The sequence below is a fragment of the Myxine glutinosa genome, chromosome 3 (genome assembly GCF_964187855.1).
Source record: "Myxine glutinosa chromosome 3, kmMyxGlut1.1, whole genome shotgun sequence".
Taxonomy (NCBI): Eukaryota; Metazoa; Chordata; class Myxini; order Myxiniformes; family Myxinidae; genus Myxine; species Myxine glutinosa.
In genome coordinates this window covers 97,460,713-97,480,523 of record NC_136263.1, presented here as the reverse complement: position 1 = coordinate 97,480,523, position 19,811 = coordinate 97,460,713, and positions in this window count along the sequence as shown.

The window sequence follows — 19,811 nt, the reverse complement described above, 5'->3', positions numbered from 1 at the left end:
CCGCCCCATCCTTCCCTTTCTCCGAGCTATTCTGAAATCTCTGACACACCTTCAACAGCTCTCCTTACCACTTCCACCTCTTCCACATCTTACCCTACCCTTCCTCCCCCCTGTTCTGTATCTGATGCTCCCCCTTCCTCTTCATTAACGGTATGGACCTCAAACATCCGGGGCCTTCGTTCAAACTTAACTGATCTCTCCATACAGGTTGCTTCTGTCAAACCAGATGTGATATGCTTAACAGAAACTTTCCTCCTTTATGATGTCTCTGATTCCTTAGTATCTCTCCCGGGCTACTCCCTCCTCCGGTATGATAGACCTGAGCCTCGTCCTGGAGGCGGGGTTGCTATCTTTATCAAAAACTCTCTTCCTCACTCGCCCTGCACTGCACTCTCTCCACCTCACCCCCAGGAATACCTCTGGCTACAGCTTCCCCTTCGCTCCCACCTCTTGTTCATATGTGTGTTGTACCGTCCACCAAACAGTGATGACTCCATCTACATCTCGCTGTCTGATAATATGGACCAACTTCTATCTACTCATCCCAACTCTCTCTTCCTCATATGTGGTGATTTCAACTGTCATCATGCCAGTTGGCTGGGTGTGGGTACCTCTCTCACCAGCCATGGCTCCTCAGCAAAGGACTTCTGCGACTCACTGGGACTGACACAATCTGTCAATTTCCCGACCCGGATCTCAGTCAACGGAACATCTTCTCTTCTGGACTTGGTTATGACTAACTTCACTGAAAATGTCTGCTGCTCTTCTTCTGCTCCAATCGGATCATCTGATCATGTCCTTGTTAAAGTGGACATCTCTCTGACCATCCTCAGGGAGCCTGCTCGATGAGTCTGGCATTTCACTCAGGCCAACTGGCACGGTCTTCAAGCAGCCATCAATCATCTGGACTGGTCTCCCATCTCTACCACCTCTGACATCAACTCATCCTGGGAATTCTTCCAAAGTAAATTGCTCTCTCTCATGCACAGATTTATCCCATCTCGTCTTCAGTTGTCATACCCTTCCTCCCGTCCATGGTACACGGATTCTTGTGGTGAGGCTGTTGCCCAGAAACAACTTGCCTTCTTCTCCTGGAAAGCAAATCCAACGGAAGGAAATCACATTTCCTTTCACAAAGCCCGAAACAAGTGTGTGTCCACCCTCAGGAGAGCCAGGAAACAATATCTCTCCGTTCTCAAGACCGAACTCTCTTATCTGTCTCCCTCTTCCAAATCCTGGTGGCGTCTGGTCAAATCCGTTTCTGGTGTTTGTTCCCCCTCCATCCCCTCCCTTACCTCAAATGGCTACACAGCTGACTCCGCACGTGAAAAAGCTGAATGCCTCAACTCTGTGTTTGCCTCTAAATCTTGTGTCCCAAACCCATCCCTCTCTGTACCCACCATACCCAGTCGTACCCTGCTGCTCCTGGACTCCGTGTCCTTTCCTCCTGACAAGGTGGAAAAGTTTCTGTCAACCCTCGACTCTGATTCTGCAACTGGACCCGACGGCATCAGCCCACGGGTCCTAAAATCCTGCTCTGCCGCTCTATCTCACCCTCTCTCTGTTCTCTTCACCCTCTCTTTTGCTCAAGGTCAACTGCCATCTGCTTGGAAATCAGCCAACATCACCGCTTTGCACAAAAAACGTGCAAAAACAGATCCTAGCAACTACAGACCAATCAGCCTTCTCCCAATTATCAGCAAAGTCATGGAATCCATCATTGCTTCAGATATGAAATCTTTCCTCTTCTCCAATGGCTTGATCTCTGATCATCAATTTGGTTTCAGACCAGATCACTCTACTCTGGACATGCTGCTTCTGCTGTCTCAACAATGGATGGAGGTCCTCAATGCCAAACAGGAAATTAGAGCTGTCTCCCTCGACATATCACGTGCCTTCGACACGGTCTGGCACCCTGCTCTGCTCACCAAACTCTCCTCCTTTGGTATCCATGGAAATCTCCATGCATGGCTGGCGGACTTCCTCTCTAGTCGTCGTCAACGTGTGGCCCTGAATGGGTTTCTCTCATCTCCTCTTCCTGTTCAGGCTGGAGTTCCCCAAGGCAGTGTTCTGGGCCCCGTGCTTTTTCTGGTCTTCATCAATGATCTCTCTGACTCTCTTGAAAATCCTCTCTATCTCTTTGCTGATGACTCCACTCTCTGCCGCTCCATTCCTCTTCCCTCAGATCGGCAGTCTGCAGCCTCCTCACTCTCTGAAGACTTGGACAAAATCACAGACTGGTCAAACAAGTGGAACATGTCTTTCAATCCTGACAAATCTCACACTCTTACTATGTCTCTCCGAAAAGATCGACTGGACAATCCTCCCATCTACTTTCTCAACAATCCTCTCCAAGAAGTTCTGTCGCTCAAGCTTTTGGGTCTCACTATCTGCCATTATCTTTCTTGGGAAAACCACATTTCCAAGCTGGCCTCCAAAGCCAGTCGCCGACTGAGCATCCTCCGTCGTGCGAAGTCCTTCCTCGGCACACCTGAGCTCCTCACCACATACAAGGCTTTCATCCGCAGCTCAATGGAATACTGTTCTCCCCTATGGGCCGGTGCTCCTGCCTCACACCTAGCTCGGCTTCACGCTGTTGAAACCAAAGCTTTCAGAATTATTGGAATCTCCCGCGATGAAGCTATCTCTGAGGGCCTTTCACTCACTCACCGCAGGCAGGTAGGTGGTCTTTCTGTCTTCTACCGACTCCTCTCCGGCCTTGCACCCCCAGCTCTCTCTGTGCTCTGTCCCCCAAATATTCCTACAGGTCGCACAAGATCTGCCAGCAACCCTCTGATGGTTAAACTGCCGAAATCTCGGCTCTCTGTTCACCTTCACTCTTTCAATCCTCTTTTCTCCCACCTCTGGAACAAACTCCCTCACTCCCTTCAATCCCACTCCTCCCTCCAGGTCTTTAAAACAGCTGTTCACCACCATCTCTTATCTTCCCCCATCCAAAACCTTGATCTTTTCTACCCCCGCTAATTCACCCCAGATCCACCTTGTTTGAAATTCCAACTTCTTTCCTGGAAGTCCTGGCAGTGTCCATATGTTTTATACCTCTCCCACCACCCCCTTCCCATGCCCCCCCCCCCCAAAGCCCTCGCCCTCTCTCAGATCTCTCGATGTCTTCATGTCTCTCGGTCCCTGCTCTCAAATGTTGTGTTTGTGTCCTTGCCCCTCTATCCCCATCTTGTCTACCGCTCCCGATGTTATATGTTTTATGTGTCGGTTTGTCTTTCTGTGTGATTAATGTTCGCTCTTTCACGAGCCTCGATCTTGTATACAAAAAAAAAAAAAAAAAAAAAAAAAAAAATGTTACGGATTCCGCACGGCAATCGTAAAAGTCATGAAATCAAAATGCGTGAGTAGACCGCAAGGCGAATCGTGAGGCGCCCTCACGGCGACCACAAGGCAATCGCAAGGCGCCCGCACGGTTGTTGCGGTTGTCACGGTTGCCGTTAGGCCATCGTACGGCAGCACTAAAGTCACTGCACGGCCGCCGTACGATATTTAGAACATCGTACGGCCATCTCACAGAGGCCGCAAGACCTTGCGATACTACATGCGGTGGGGTTGCGGCCTACGGCCTAGAGATTTCCGAAAAAACGTTTAATGTCAAATTTTAAAAATCGTAAGCCCCTGCGATGAGCAAAAAACCTTGAGATCGCCTCACGGCTACCATATCTACCGTGCAGCCACCACACGGTTATGGCAATTTTGGGGACTTACGGCCGCCGCCAACACGCCGCAGGCCATTTGTGACTGAGGCATAACAGATCCTGCCAGTTTGAAAGTTTTCCACGCGTTTATGTCGCACTACTTCGTCTTGCATCGAAGGCACTAATTTTGAACCTAGGCCTATCAGAACACTTGCTTGGGTCACATGACATACAAAATGGCGGCGCCCATGTTGCGCTGAATGTTTAGTCATGGCCTCGGGAAAATCGCGTTTAAAGTGCTTCATGCACTTTGAACACGTCGTGGATGACATAACTTCGCCGTTTACGCCTCTTAGATGGAGTAAATATCGTGAATGCCTGCAGACATGGCTGCAATTGGATGGTGAATGTCACAATCTTGCCAACAGACACCAGCATCTGGTCAACGTCGACTTCACCAACACCTCCACGAGTCTAGGATCTACCTCCACAAGTCTATGATATACTTAGGCAGTTAAGACCGAAAAATAGGGCGTATCGTTCATTTTTTCAGGAAAGCACCAAATTTGGCACAGATGTAGTATGGACCTATACAATTGTTTTCCTGAGGGGCGCCCAAAAATTCAGAACCCCTGGTGGCCGCCATATGGAATTTCAACATGACCGCCCTCTGTGACCTATTTCCCTCAATAACTTATATACTATAAGCGATAACACCACAGTTCCAGTGTCTTACCCCATGTTTTCATGGTCTCTGAATCCAATGGGATCAATTGCATAAAGATTGGCATCCATCATCTTTAATTTCAAGATGGCCGCCATGGTGTTTCCATTTTCCTTGAATCTCTCATAGTATTTTAGGTAAAATTTCAATTCCAAGTGATACACATTGTTTTATTAGTCTCTGATAACAATGGAATGGTATTAATTAATCAAAGTTACACACAGTTGCAGTTTTAACTTAAAATATTGTGGGCACTTGAAAGGTGGAGGCTCTCGCACAGACGCGTAGTACTACAAGCACTCTCCATCGCAGTCACACAGTGATGTGCAGGGCAGATTTGCCCTGGAGCATTTACAGTTGCCTTTACAGGCGGACTTACAATGGCAGCTTGTAAGCTCTGAACATGCCTCCTGTATCAGTGGTATTGTGGTCCAAATTGGTGTCCAAGAAGTCCCTGTTTTCATCCAGCCCCAATCAGCTGGTGATGGAAGTTCTGGGTAGGGCACAAGTGCCTGACTCCATACGTGTCCAGCCTGAAAACATGCACGTTTTAGGTGTTGTTCGAAGGCGTCTGCTGTTGGGGGAATGTGATCAATTGTTCTTGCCTTCTTCGTGAACAAGTGTCAGCGCATGTCATTCACTGTCTTTATCTCGGTAGTCCGGTCATAGAGGATGGCAACATATCTTTCTATGCTCTGTAGTTCCAAAGTAATAGCGTCCACAGATGGCCTATAAGCGAGAGCATGAAAGGTCTGCGTGATGCTGGGGTATGCCTCCTAAGCCTTCCAGGCTGTCTTTTTCCCAATTTGGGCAAAAAATGACACTGTCGCAGCCAGTGAAGGCATGAAATAATGGCAAAGACTCGGACTTCCTGTGGCCAAGGCTGGTGGCAATTTTATGGATGGCAAGGTAGCGGTAACTTTTACCAGTGCCAATGGCAATCCAGAGTTCCTCCACACCGTGTGACTGGTAGGTAAAGTAGTGTGCTATTGCCAAGACCACAATATCAGAATCTACAGTTCGAATCAATACCCGTTTTCTCCCCTTTTTCACGGCATCCAGGACATGTAAAAGGACTCTTGTATCCGCTTCTTCTTGTGTACATGGGCTCAGGTTATTGATATTGGCATCTGGTTGCGATGTTAGCACGCTGTCACCAATAGTTGCATATATCTCCTTTCCTTTCAAACCATCCACCACCATATGCGATAAGAATCTGAACAACTCCTCCTTGTTTTCATCATTCCACAAGAAACTTTTCCAGTTCTCTGGTATCTTTGTTGCAGGTAGAATGAGATGGCGCGATCCGGACCCCTCTCTTGACATGTGGCAGATTTTAGGCTGTCTGGATGATAGGTGTCCCATACAATGTCTACACGGCTGGTGTCTCGCAGTTGACCTTCAAAGTATGGGATGAAAATGTTCTGGCCATATTCATAGAAGTTTTTTGCTGAGTCCCCTGGCAGAAGGTGGACAACTGCCGCCCCATCAAAGACCTTTGCCTCCACCTGTGGACCCACATGGACAGCAGGGGAAACTTTCTCCAACGATTGTAAGAGGTCCGACTTAGCGTCCTGCCGCATTTTGCCATTGTTGGTGATCGCTGGAGGAAACGCCTGGTTCTCATGGCAGAAGAAGTTGTCCAAGTCTTCTTCTCGCCGCTGACTCGCAATGTACAATCGTGAAAACAGATGGCAGTCATTCTTGAGTTCTGCTATCATTCCCTTCACCTTTGATTTACCAACTTGCTTTGGACTATTGAAAAGTGGAAGCTTATTCTGAGAGATTACATCATCTTTAGCTTTCACCTGCTTCTCCAGACGCTCTTCTATGAATGTTTGGTACTGTGTTTTACCAATCTTTTTAACGTGCATGACAGTCTCTCTAACGCTGGATGGCATTATTTCCTTCGATTCAAGTGATAGAAGATCATTGCTGTCATCTTCGAACGGGTTGCCCATCTCCTCAATGGTTGAAACAAGGGAGCGCACATCTTTGGCAAATGCTTGCTGTATACTACCAGTTTGTTCATGGTGTAGGTCGCTTTGCTCCTTCGGCTTCAAGTACAACTCTTCGATCATTCGAGCTACCTCAGGGCCCGCTGTCATCCACCTCCTCAGTGCAGCAGGGTTTTTAGTCAGGCCGACCGCTCCACCGTCTCCTTTCACGAGTACATTCAATTGTTCGTGAGCCTGATCGAGGCCTATTGATGAGAATTTCGGTCCAGTCTGGTTGGCAGTGAATGAGCCCTGGCAGAAGTTCTGGTAGACATGTGGACTAGTTTCTCGGAGCGCCACCATATTTCGCACATGAACAGGCAACCATCTGGCATAGTTAGTGTGATCCATGGAAAAAAACCAGGATACTAGTTGTGCTGTGGACTCCACATAGAGCTTGAAGTTTGAGCAACGAATGGATCTGACAAACTGGAAGATGGACAGCTGGAAGTCTAAGACAGTAGACCAGTACAAAAACTGTGGATGGCTATCTCTTTGTCCTGAGCACCAGTCGTCAAAGCTTCTTGGTTGATCTGTGACCTCCAGATACGTTCCATATGCTTTCTTCTGCAAAATGTGTAGTGCGGCTGCTGTGACTTGGTGTGCGTGCCTGGCTTTGCACAAGTTGGATGCATGGATTAGAGAATCAGCTGTCCCCGCTGTAGCGATGTTAGCCTTGGTTATGGCATTCGTCCATCCACTGCCGTCCATGAAATCACCAATTGTCTTGAGGGCAGCCATCTCCATGTGCAGTGGCCCCAACATCATAACCAATTTGTCTTCACCATAAAGTTCAGGATGACTCCACTGTATCTGCTTGCCAAGTGCATAGAGGGGTTGATCCATCGTGATGACTGGTACTTGCCCTGGATTCAGGAGTTGTGTGGCAGCCTTTACAACGTTTATGACGTGAGTGATCATGGCAACAGATGTTGATTTTTCTCTAAACATTGGCATCAAGGCTGTGGTCGCCTTCTGCTTCACCATCTGATGTAGGTGGCCAGCATGATATGCAGCCCAAGATATGAACTCATCACGATCTGATTTCCCTGAATCATACCATCTTTTCAGTTCCTCCAACCAGTTTGTCTCCAACTTTCTGTCTTGCACCCATGCATCAGACATTGCCTTTACAGGCCCTTGCAGTTTCAGCGCGAAGAGGTGTTTTGGAAAGCCATCAGCAGGGAACATACTTGTGTAGGTTGCAGGGAGTGGTTGAATTTGTTTGGGTCCCTCTTTCGATATTATCAATCTTCCACTGTCTTCTCCAGGATCATCCTCTGTTGGGTGCTGGCAGAGCGATATCGCAGCTCCATGGAAGGAATCCTTTGCAGTCACCGAGCTGGGATTGTGGTCGATATTATCTGCTTGTGCTGTCGTGAAAACGCCAGAGCGTAGCTTGGGAGGACAAACAACACCATCGGCTTCAAACTGTTGAATAGCAGCATTTGCAGCACTCGCTGACAATCCCAGGATGCGGTCGTACGACACACACAGTTCTAGACTATAGAAGCGATCTATGAGCTGCCGACTGCGCGTTTCAGAATGTACTTTTAATGCTATGTAGATTGGTACCGGATTTTCTCGGTCTCTGTTGTGGCGAACGGTTTCCCTTTCCTTTGCTGCTGATTTCACACTATTAAATGCAAGCAACTGTACAATAGTCCTACCTGCTTTTGCAACTGACTCCTCTTTCCCTGTCTGATGCACAATGCTAGGACCTTCTAAAATCATGGTCACCAGAGCTAAGAGAGAACTTGCAATGCTGGCATCCGCGAAAGTCCCATCAAACCAATAATTCCCTTGAAAGATCTGTCTTCTCACTATCTGTGCTGCCCTGGCCAAGTTAATAGCTGCAGCGTCGAAGTCGCTTTCGCAAGCTCTCTTCAGAGCATCCCCAACATCAGTGTCAAAAGCTAGCATCACATCATTACCCTTTTTACTGGCTGACAGGGATGGACAGTATGACAGTAAGCTGTCTTTCAAACGTGTGGAATTCACATTCACATCCTCTCCAACACCAAGGTCTATCAGTCGGTCTTTGTAGATGTTCACTAAATCTGCTAACCTAAAGACAGTGGCAAGACCCTGCTCACACTTCCGTGCCTCTTCAATGTAAGACAATAATTCAGCAAAGGCAATGCTACGACACCTTTGATCCTCTTCCCTGTCTGCTTTGTTAGATTGATGACCTAAGAACACTTTAGAGGCACGGTTGTAAAGTGCATTTAGACACCGCTTATGATACCTAGCCTCAATAGCCACCATATCTCCTCCAGCAAGTTTTCTTAGCAAGTGAGTGTCTTTCAGCATTACAGCATAGCGTCGGACATTTTCGTCTAAACCAAATGTAGAAGCCCTATGGAGTCCAGCATCTCCACCCAGTCCATCACAAAATAAACAAGTTGGTTCTGATTGCTCACTAATCTGCGACAGATTGATGAGACGACGTGTTTTCACTGGACTACCTCCCTGCTGTGCTTCTGATCCATCTAATGTCCGCTTCTTGGCAGAGGCATACCTATCAATTTTGGAGACAGAAAGTTTACTTCTGCAGGACTTATGCCATGATGCAGTGTTCGATATCAATGTCATTTCAATGCCATTGCCGTCATCAATGCGATCGAGGTCGATCTTGAATGGATCGTAGCCCTTTTCCTGTGCTAACTTCAGCTGACCATCCAACAACTTGTAGCAAACATCACCATCCAAGCGTGTGCCCCTCTTTGGCTGTTGAAGCGATTCTGATGTCGTCTCTTGACAAAGGACACATAGACTCCAGTCAGTTGATGGGATGTCTGGTGGATCATCATGGCTCCCACTAGGGCGAGGTTGAACCAGGGTGAACTTCTTGGACATTTTCTCAGTCTGAAAGAAAGAAATAGGACTTGAAAAAAAATATAGAATTCATACATAAAATAAAAGTGACATAATGGACATGTATTACACAGATAAAGTATTATTATTATTGATTAGATTGTGATTAGATAAACTAATTAAATAATGGCAATCAAACGCTGTGGCAGACACGTCTTACATGGCATACTATAGTATCGAAACATTACATTTGGTGCTAGATGTAGTATGGACCTATACAATTGTTTTCCTGAGGGGAGTTCCAGTGTCTTACCCCATGTAACTTTGATTAATTAATACCATTTCATTGTTATCAGAGACCAATAAAACAATGTGTATCACTTGGAATTGAAATTTTACCTAAAATACTATGAGAGATTCAAGGAAAATGGAAACACCATGGCGGCCATCTTGAAATTAAAGATGATGGATGCCAATCTTTATGCAATTGATCCCATTGGATTCAGAGACCATGAAAACATGGGGTAAGACACTGGAACTGTGGTGTTATCGCTCATAGTATAGAAGTTATTGAGGGAAATAGGTCATAGAGGGCGGTCATGTTGAAATTCAATATGGCGGCCACCAGGGGTTCTGAATTTTTGGGCGCCCCTCAGGAAAACAATTGTATAGGTCCATACTACATCTGTGCCAAATTTGGTGCTTTCCTGAAAAAATGAACGATGCTTCCTCTTAACTGGCTAACTAATACACCTCCACGAGTCTAGGATCTACCTCCACGAGTCGAGGATCTACCTCCACGAGTCTATGATACACCTCCACGAGTCCACGATACACCTCCACGAGTCTAAGATACATCTCCACGAGTCTATGATACTCCTCCACGAGTTTAGGATCTACCTCCACGAGTCTATGATACACCTCCACAAGTCTATGATACACCTCCACGAGTCTAGGATCTACCTCCACGAGTCTATGATACACCTCCACGAGTCTAGGATCTACCTCCACGAGTCGAGGATCTACCTCCTCGAGTCTATGATACACCTCCACGAGTCCACGATACACCTCCACGAGTCTACGATACACCTCCACGAGTCTAGGATCTACCTCCACGAGTCTAGGATCTACCTCCACGAGTCTAGGACCTACCACCACTGCTAATTATACCCCAAGTTATTGTGCAGGGTGGGACGAAATGAGCTCTGTTGTACAATGTCTGCATCGGTGGGTGATATTGGATATGCGACAGCCTGCGTTCGATGTCGACCCACTGTTTACGTTTGATCTCGATTGATCATGACAGAGGTAAAACCTCGGATGTTTCAAACTCGAGTTATGATCTGCAAAAATATTTTCAAAGGGCACACGTCCTGTTGCACCCAAAAATTTAATCTGTCCATCTTTACACAGCAGGCCATTGTGGTGTCAAATTTGGTGGTTGTTGTATCACTTCGGACAGTTCTCTCGAACAAGCCCGTGACACAAAGACAGCGGATCGATCTCCCAGAAACGACCCAGAGATCCCCCACATCGAGGATGGTGTGACCCACCTTCACGAAGTCAGGGCCACGTCAGAGTTGGAGAAAGAGAGAAACAGGGACAAGAGGGAAAGGGACGGTCCATGGGGACCAATCGGCACTCTGACCCTAACAAAGCGCTGACCTGATGAATCCGGGCAGCAGGACAGAATGGGGAAGATTTTGCCCCCGAATTGCATTGGGGGGAGGAGGGGGAAGGGTTCGACCACCATGAAGAAGCATCCGCGATATTTACTGTCAGGTTTGATTGAAATCCCTTCTCTCGTCCACAAGTTGTTGTGGTAACCAAGATTTTAAATTAAAGGTCACACGACCATGGTCCCTTTGACCTTTTCAACCCAAAATCGAACCAGTTCATCTTTGCATTACAGTTCATACCAATTTTGTTATCATACCAATTATTACAGTTCATACCAATAAGCCAATCCCATAAGCGGTTATTCTGGAAACGAAAGTCTGGTACGGACCGACAAGGACGGACGACCGTCCTGCGGAGGCATAAAAACGTGCACTGTATACTAATTTTAATAATAAAATGCTCACTATCACCTTGCTGTTCTACCTGAGCTAAATCATTGCTGATTAATTCTACCTGAGATTTTTCAAGTATATTGCTGGATCTTGTGCGTTATTCTGTCTGTTTGTCTGTCTGTCTGTTTGTCTGTCTGTCTGTTTGTTTGTCTGTCTGTCTGTTTGTCTGTCTGTCTGTCTGTCTGTCTGTCAGTCAGTCAGTCGCCTCCAGGTCACAATTTTCAACCGATCTTCACGAAACTACACCAAATGGTAGAGTTCATCATAAGCAAGAAGTTTATTGCTTTTGGGATCAAAAGGTCAATAGGTCAACATAGGCCAAAGTTCACCAACTTTGTCGAATTTCTAAAATCCTCAATTTTCATTTGATTGCCTTGAAATTTTAAGAAGATTTGTGCTACTTGAGCCCGTGGACATTCAGAATTTTCGCATACATCGAAGCCTGTATCTTTGCGTATTGACACGACGGTGAATAAACTATCATGCGATTTACTTCAGGTGTGTGCCTTATTATTATCTATGGATTGATACTTATTGTATCAATGGATTATCATGTATTCATCGGATTCATACCGCCGACCATAATACCAAGCTTCCCTACTCGACATTCACGATGCTATCCCTGGTCATCATGCGGTCCCCATATGCATCTGGAGGCATTTTTAGTGTCGCCCCTTTCATCAGTTGTTTTCCAGACAACCACGAAACGTCGTCAATAAGCAGTCTCCCTTCCATATGCCAAGCTTACCCATTTTCGAGAGGATATCCCTGATGGTTTCGAAAATATTTTGGGTTAATTTCGGAGAAATTCATTGAATTTTACAGTAGGTACGTACGACAAAAGTTTACATTTCCGCTGTATGATGCGCACGTAAGTAAGAGCCTTCAAAACTGACAGGGCCACAGAACCATGGGAGGGTCTATGCCTAGCATAAATTCCTAGGCTGAATTATATGTACTGACGGAGATACCAGGCCGCAAAGTCGGCACCGGAGCTAAAAATCCTCCTTTTGACTCTACATGACCTAGTTTGACGTGGTCGTTCACGGAAACTGGCAGGATTTCAGAGTTAAACTTTTAACACAAGGTCAGGCATGTTGCATACAATAAAACAATGCATAGAAATCGTAGTCCCACGAGTTCGGAACGAAACTCATTTTTTGGCACTATTTCTGGCCTCAGCTTGAGGTCAAATATGGGTTTCCTGGAGTAAGAGTACATCAATTTTCTTGCACTCAAATAAACTTTTCACCTGAACCTGGCGGTTTTGCCTTGCACCTCCGCCGTTCATATTTAAGGTTCCAAAGGTGATTTTTTTCATGGATTATCAAAAGGCATGAGCGGTTGTTAGGAAATCTCACTCCCTGCTTTTGTCGCAGCCTTTCTAAGCCGATGAAACAGCGACCTTGTTAAATGAAATTCATCCGGCTTCCTAATTACAGTCACGTGAAAAAGTAAGTCCACCCCATGTAAAGTTTTGACTTTTTCAACATATTTCAACATAAAGCTATTTGATCTTCATTTCAACAATATTGATAGATAAAGGTGATATAATATAACAAATATTATGAAACATTTACATTTTGTAGTCCATTGTATAATTTAAATAAACATAAATGCAAATTTCGCATGTGGAAAAAGTAAGTACACCCCTACATTTATCACTATTCAAATACCTAAAATTAGAATCAGGTGCACCTGCTCAGGTGCAATTGATTAGAACATCGTTAGAGAGGATCTTGGAGGAACCTGTCTTATTTAAACCTCAGACATTTAGTTTGGTTTGCTCTTTGTTGTTGAAGTGTGCGGCGTCACCATGCCTAGATCAAAAGAGCTCTCTGAGGCCTTCAGAAAGAAGGTTATAGATCCCTACGAGTCTGGGAGGGGATTTAAAAAGATCTCCAAACAATTTGAAATCAATCATTCGACTGTCCGGAAGATCATCTACAAGTGGAGAAGATTCCAAACAACTGCCAACTTGTTCAGGCCAGGCCGCCCCAGAAAGTTGAGCCCGAGAGCAGACCGCAAGATGCTGAAAGAAGTCTCTAAGAACCCCAGGATATCATCTCGGGACCTACAGGTGGCTCTTGCCACTGTTGATGTCAAAGTGCACGAGTCTACCATTAGAAGTAGTGCACGAGTCTACACGAGTCTACCATTACAAATTTGATCTACATGGGAGGTGTGCCAGGAGGAAACCTTTGCTGTCCAGAAAGAACATCAGGGCAAGACTAAAGTTTGCCAATGAACACCTAGGCAAAGACCAGCACTTCTGGAACAATGTACTCTGGACAGATGAGTCAAAGGTAGAGCTATTTGGCCACAGTACCAGAAGACATGTTTGGTGAAAACCAAAGACAGCATTTGACCACAAGAACCTGATACCAACTGTAAAGCATGGTGGTGGAAATATTAAGGTTTGGGGGCAGCTTTGCTGCATCAGGGCCTGGGCAGCACACCATCAAATAATCCACTATGAATTCTTCATTGTATCAGAGGGTGCTTGAGGATAATGTGAGGCCATCTGTCGGAGAGTTGAAGCTCAACCGAAGGTGGACCTTGCAACATGACAATGACCCTAAACATACCAGTAAATCCACCAAAGAATGGCTGAAAAGAAAGAAATGGAGGGTTCTGGAATGGCCAAGTCAAAGCCCGGATCTAAATCCCATCGAGATGTTGTGGGGTGATTTGAAACGAGCTGTGCATGCAAGAAACCCCTCAAACATCGCACAGCTGAAAGAATTCTGCATGGAGTGGGCAAAAATTTCTCCCAGTCGGTGTCAGAGACTGGGAGACAGTTATAAGAAACGCCTACTTGAGGTTGTTTCTGCCAAAGGGGGCAATACCAAATATTAGAGCCAAGGGTGTACTTACTTTTTCCACATGCGAAATTTGTATTTATGTTTATTTAAATTATACAATGGACTACAAAATGTAAATGTTTCATGATATTTGTTATATTATATCACCTTTATCTATCAATATTGTTGAAATGAAGATCAAATAGCTGCATGTTGAAATATGTTGAAAAAGTCAAAACTTTACATGGGGTGTAGTTACTTTTTCACGTGACTGTATGTCCTTTGCAGCCTGGATGAATTAAATTAAATCAGGAAAATGATCTTTTACAATCCCATTTCGCTGTCGGTAGGTTTCATTTATAAAGGAAATGATCAGTTGAGGGGCTATGGATGACTGATACGATGAAGATTGTGACAACTCAGTCATCTCAACTTCATCATCTGATTCAGACAAATCAGAAACAGCTCCGCCCGGGTCACATATATCAGTCTGCGCCGTCCCCATTTTGATTCCAGCCAAGTCCGAAGATTTGCTGGATGTTCTATTGTGGAGTCATCTTCACTCTGGTACTCGGGACATTCAACAGGAACTGAAATCTCGGCTTCACCCTCCTGTGGGGAGATGTTCACTGGCTCAGTTGGCGAACCCGTGTCATGATTTAGATCTTGCATTGATAAAGAGGAGCTTGGGGCTGAAACATTTCCATCCTCCTCGGTCTCAAGAGGTAGTGAAGGTGGCGGCTCAATAATTAGCTCACCATCATCTACAGACTCACCATCTACTTTACCTCTCAATTTTTTGGTGTTGCCCAATAATGTTTGAGAATTAATGAATTAAATTTCCTTCTCCCTGGTGTCAATACAGCTTGTGGACACCTGAGAAAGACGTTTAGGAGCGTCTTTGTAACATACTGTGATGTCATAATCTCTTCCGGGCTCCGCCACCTGTTGGGCGCCCCGAATGCTTTTTCCGGTGTCGTCAATTCCGGAAATAAACTGCTGTTTGGACGCTTGCTTTGTGTCTCTGAATCCCTCGATTTGTGATGCCATCAATGTCGTAATAGGCCTCAAGCTGAGGGCAGAAATAGTGCCAAAAAATGAGTTTCGTTCCGAACTCGTGGGACTACGATTTCTTTGCATTCTTTTATTGTATACAACATGCCTGACCTTGTGTTAAAAGTTTAACTCTGAAATCCTGCCAGTTTCCGTGAACGACCACGTCAAACTAGGTCATGTAGAGTCAAAAGGAGGACTTTTAGCTCCGGTGCCGACTTTGCGGCCTGGTATCTCCGTCAGTACATATAATTCAGCCTAGGAATTTATGCTAGGCATAGACCCTCCCATGGTTCTGTGGCCCTGTCAGTTTTAAAGGCTCTTACTTACACACGCATCATACAGCGGAAATGTAAAAAATGTACTTTTGTCGTACTTATGTCGTACTTGAAAATGTATTTCAAGGCAAATACTGTAAAATTCAATGAATTTCTCCGAAATTAACACAAAATATTTTCGAAACCATCAGAGATATCCTCTCGAAAATGGGTAAGCTTGGCATATGGAAGGGATACTGCTTATTGACGACGTTTCGTGGTTGTCTGGAAAACAACTGATGAAAGGGGCGACACTAAAAATGCCTCCAGATGCATATGGGGACCGCATGATGACCAGGGATAGCATAGTAAATGTGGAGTAGGGAAGCTTGGTATTATGGTCGGCGGTATGAATCCGATGAATACATGATAATCCATTGATACAATAAGTATCAATCCATAGATAATAATAATGCACACACCTGAAGTAAATCGCATGATAGTTTATTCACCATCGTGTCAATACGCAAAGATACAGGCTTCGATGTATGCGAAAATTCTGAATGTCCACGGGCTCAAGTAGCACAAATCTTCTTAAAATTTCAAGGCAATCGGATGAAAATTGAGGATTTTAGAAATTCGACAAAGTTGGTGAACTTTGGCCTATGTTGACCTATTGACCTTTTGATCCCAAAAACAATAAGCTTCTTGCTTATGATCAACTATACCATTTGGTGAAGTTTCGTGAAGATCGGTTGAAAATTGTGACCTGGAGGCGACTGACTGACACACAGACAGACAGACAGACAAAAAGACAGACAGACAAACAAACAGACAGACAGACAAACAAACAGACAGACAGACAAACAAACAGACAGACAAACAGACAGAATAACACACAAGATCAAGCAATATACTTGAAAAATCTCAGGTAGAATTAATCAGCAATGATTTAGCTCAGGTAAAACAGCAAGGTGATAGTGAGCATTTTATTATTAAAATTAGTATACAGTTGTAGCGGTTACCGGAAGCATACACAATCATCTTGCACCGGCCGATGACGCAACCGGCGAGCGGTGACTTGCTCGGACTCGCCCGGACATGTCCAGACTTGCCTTTCCGGGCGAACACTTGACTCGCATACCACGCCCCGTTGAGAGGCGTGGCTTACCTATTTGCATACCACGCCCCGCCTGAGAGGCGTGGCTTTTGTGTGTTGAACTTTGATTAAAAATTGCCACCCGTTCGATCGGCAGATTCAGTGCTTTTGAGTTCTTTCGTGTGGAGCTAAAATAAATAGCTTGGTGAAACTTCGTTCCTGTGTCGTCCATTTTGTCTGGCTTTATTGTGCGAGCACAGCTCCCACAATTGGTGACTCCTTTCTAAGAACACGGCGATGGGGTCAGCTGTAGCTTTGAAGCTCCCGGGCTTTTGGGAGTCGCACGCGGCCGTTTGGTTTGCTCAAGCGGCTTCTCAATTCACCCTGCGGAAAATTACCAAGGACACGACACGCTACCATCATGTGGTTTCCGCGCTCACTGCCTCCACCGCTGCCCGGGTCCTGAGCTTCCTACAGAACCCGCCGAACGCCGGCAAATACGGCACGCTCAAAGGCCTACTCCTCGGTGCGTTTGGACTCACGGAGACCAAACTCGCGCACAACTACTACACCTCCCGGAGCTGGGCGAGGCCCGTCCATCCGAAAGCATGGACCACATGCTTGCTCTTCTCGGGGACCACAGCCCGGACTTCCTCTTCCGCGAGCTGTTCCTCCAGCGGCTACCCGGGCAGGTACAGTTAGCTTTGGCTAACTCGCCCATCACGGACCCTCGCGCCCTGGCCAAGGAGGCCGATAAATTTTTCTCGGCCAGGCGACACGTCGGAGCGGCCGCCTGGAACCCTGGGCCGACCGGGGCGGCGCCCGCGCCATGACCGGCGCCTCCATCGGCCGAGTCCGCGCCACTTACGGCAGCGGCCGCCGCGACGCCCCGTCGACCGAACCCGACGCGACTGCTGGAGCCTCCACCAGAGCAGACCATGTGCTACTACCATGCCAGGTTCGGGCAGAAGGCCAGAACGTGCCGCCCACCGTGCACTTTCGGCAGGTCGGGAAACGACCAGGCCGGCGCTCGCTGCCTGCCATGAGCATTGGCCATTCAGGCAGCCTTCTGTTTATCACGGACACGGAGTCCGGGCGGCGTTTTTTGTGTGACACCGGCGCTCAGCTGAGCGTGATACCCGCCTTGGTGCAGGACAAACAGGCCGCGCTGTGCAGCCCCGCCTTGGTCGCCGCAAACGGCTCCTCCATCCACACCTTCGGTTCGCGCAGCGTCACATTCTGCTTCGGGGGCCAGCGCTTCAGGTGGGACTTCATCACAGCGAACGTGCCCATGGCCTTGCTGGGTGCAGATTTTCTTTGCGCGCATGGGCTTTTGGTCGACGTCAAACGGTGTCGGCTCATCAACGCGGACACCTTCAGCTCGCTCGCTTGCTCATTGAGCGGCTCCGCTCCGACCAAGCTAGCCTGCACGCTCCCGGCCGTGGACGATTTCACCCGCCTACTCGCCGAGTTTCCCGCCCTCATGCAGCCAACATTTTTGGCCGTCGCCGTCAATCACGGCGTCGAACACCACATCCCGACCACAGGTCCACCAGTCTATGCCAGGGCTCGCCGCCTCGACCCGGTCAAACTCGCCGTGGCGAAGGCGGAATTCAACATGCTGGAGCGATTGGGCATTGTGCGGCGCTCGAATAGCGCGTGGGCCTAGCCCCTGCACATTGTGCCCAAACCGCATGGCGGATGGCGACCATGCGGCGACTACCGCCGCCTCAACGATGCCACCACCCCCGATCGGTACCCGATACCACACATACAGGACTTTTCGGCCCGTTTGGCAGGGTGGGTGATCTTTTCCAAGGTCAACCTCATTCGGGGCTACCACCAGGTACCCGTCCGGCCAGCCAACGTGCCGAAGACGGCGGTAATTACACCTTTTGGCCTCTTCGAGTTCATTCGCATGCCGTTCGGCCTTAAGAACGCGGCCCAGGCCTTCCAGCGGCTGATGCACAGCGTGCTGCGCGACCTCACCTTCCTTTTCATCTACTTGGACGACATTCTCGTCGCCAGCACTTCCCGGGCGGAGCACCTCATCGACCTGCGCACGCTTTTTGAGTGCCTCGGCCAGCACGGCTTCATCATCAACCCGGCGAAATGCAAGTTTGGCATAACGGCCGTCGACTTCCTGGGGCACCGCATCACGAAACGCGGGGCCGTCCCGCTGCCTACCAAGGTGGAGGCAGTCACAAGTTTCCCGCGCCCCGCTCCATCAAGGGCCTACAGGAATTTTTGGGGATGGTAAATTTTTACCACCGGTTCGTGCCTCGCGCCGGCCAACTCATGCGCCCCCTGTACGAAGCCCTTCGGGGCAAGCCGGCCAAGCACGACGTCGCCTGGACCACAGAGATGGACGCGGCGTTCACGGGCACTAAGCTGGCCCTCGCCAACGCGACCATGCTGGCGCACCCGGCGCTCGACGCAACCATCGCCCTCACCTCGCACGCTTCCGACTACGCGGTGGGTGCCGTGCATGAACAGTGGGTGAACGGGGCTTGGCAACCGCTGGCCTTCTTCAGCCAGCAGCTTCGCCCTAACGAGCGCAAGTATAGCGCCTTCGACCGCGAGCTCCTCGGCCTTTACCTGGCTGTTCGCCACATCTGCCCTCTTTTGGAGGGCCGCCCGTTCACGGCGTTTGTGTACCACAAACCCCTGGTCTTCGCCATGGCCAAGGTTAGGGAGCCGTGGTCGGCCAGCCAGCAGCGCCACCTCTCCGCCGTGTCCGAATTTACGACGGACATCCGGCATGTCGCGGGCAAGGACAACGCTCTGGCCGATTGCCTCTCCCGGTCCGGGGCGAACGCCATCCACCTGGGTGTGGACTTTGCCCGCATGGCGGCCGACCAGACCGCCGACCCCATGGTGCAAGCCCTCCGGACAGCGGACACAGGCCTGCGGTTGGCCGACGTCCCCTTCGAGGACACAGGCACAGTTCTCCTGTGCGACGTTTCCCTGGGCCAACCTCGCCCCATCGTGCCCACCGGATGGCAGCGGCACATTTTTGACGCCCTCCACAGCCTTTCCCACCCGGGCCGGAAAGCATCACAGAAGCTCGTGGCAGCGAAATTCGTCTGGCACGGGCTCCGTAAAGACGTCCGCGACTGGGCCAACGCCTGTGTCGCCTGCCAGCGCGCGAAGGTCCACCGGCACACCCAGGCCCCGTTGGCACCATTCGACGTGCCCGCGCGGCGCTTCGACCACGTCAATGTGGACCTGGTGGGACCCCTTCCCTCCTCGTGGGGCTTCACCCACCTCCTCACGATGGTGGAGAGGACCACCAGGTGGCCGGAGGCCGTCCCGCTGGCATCAAC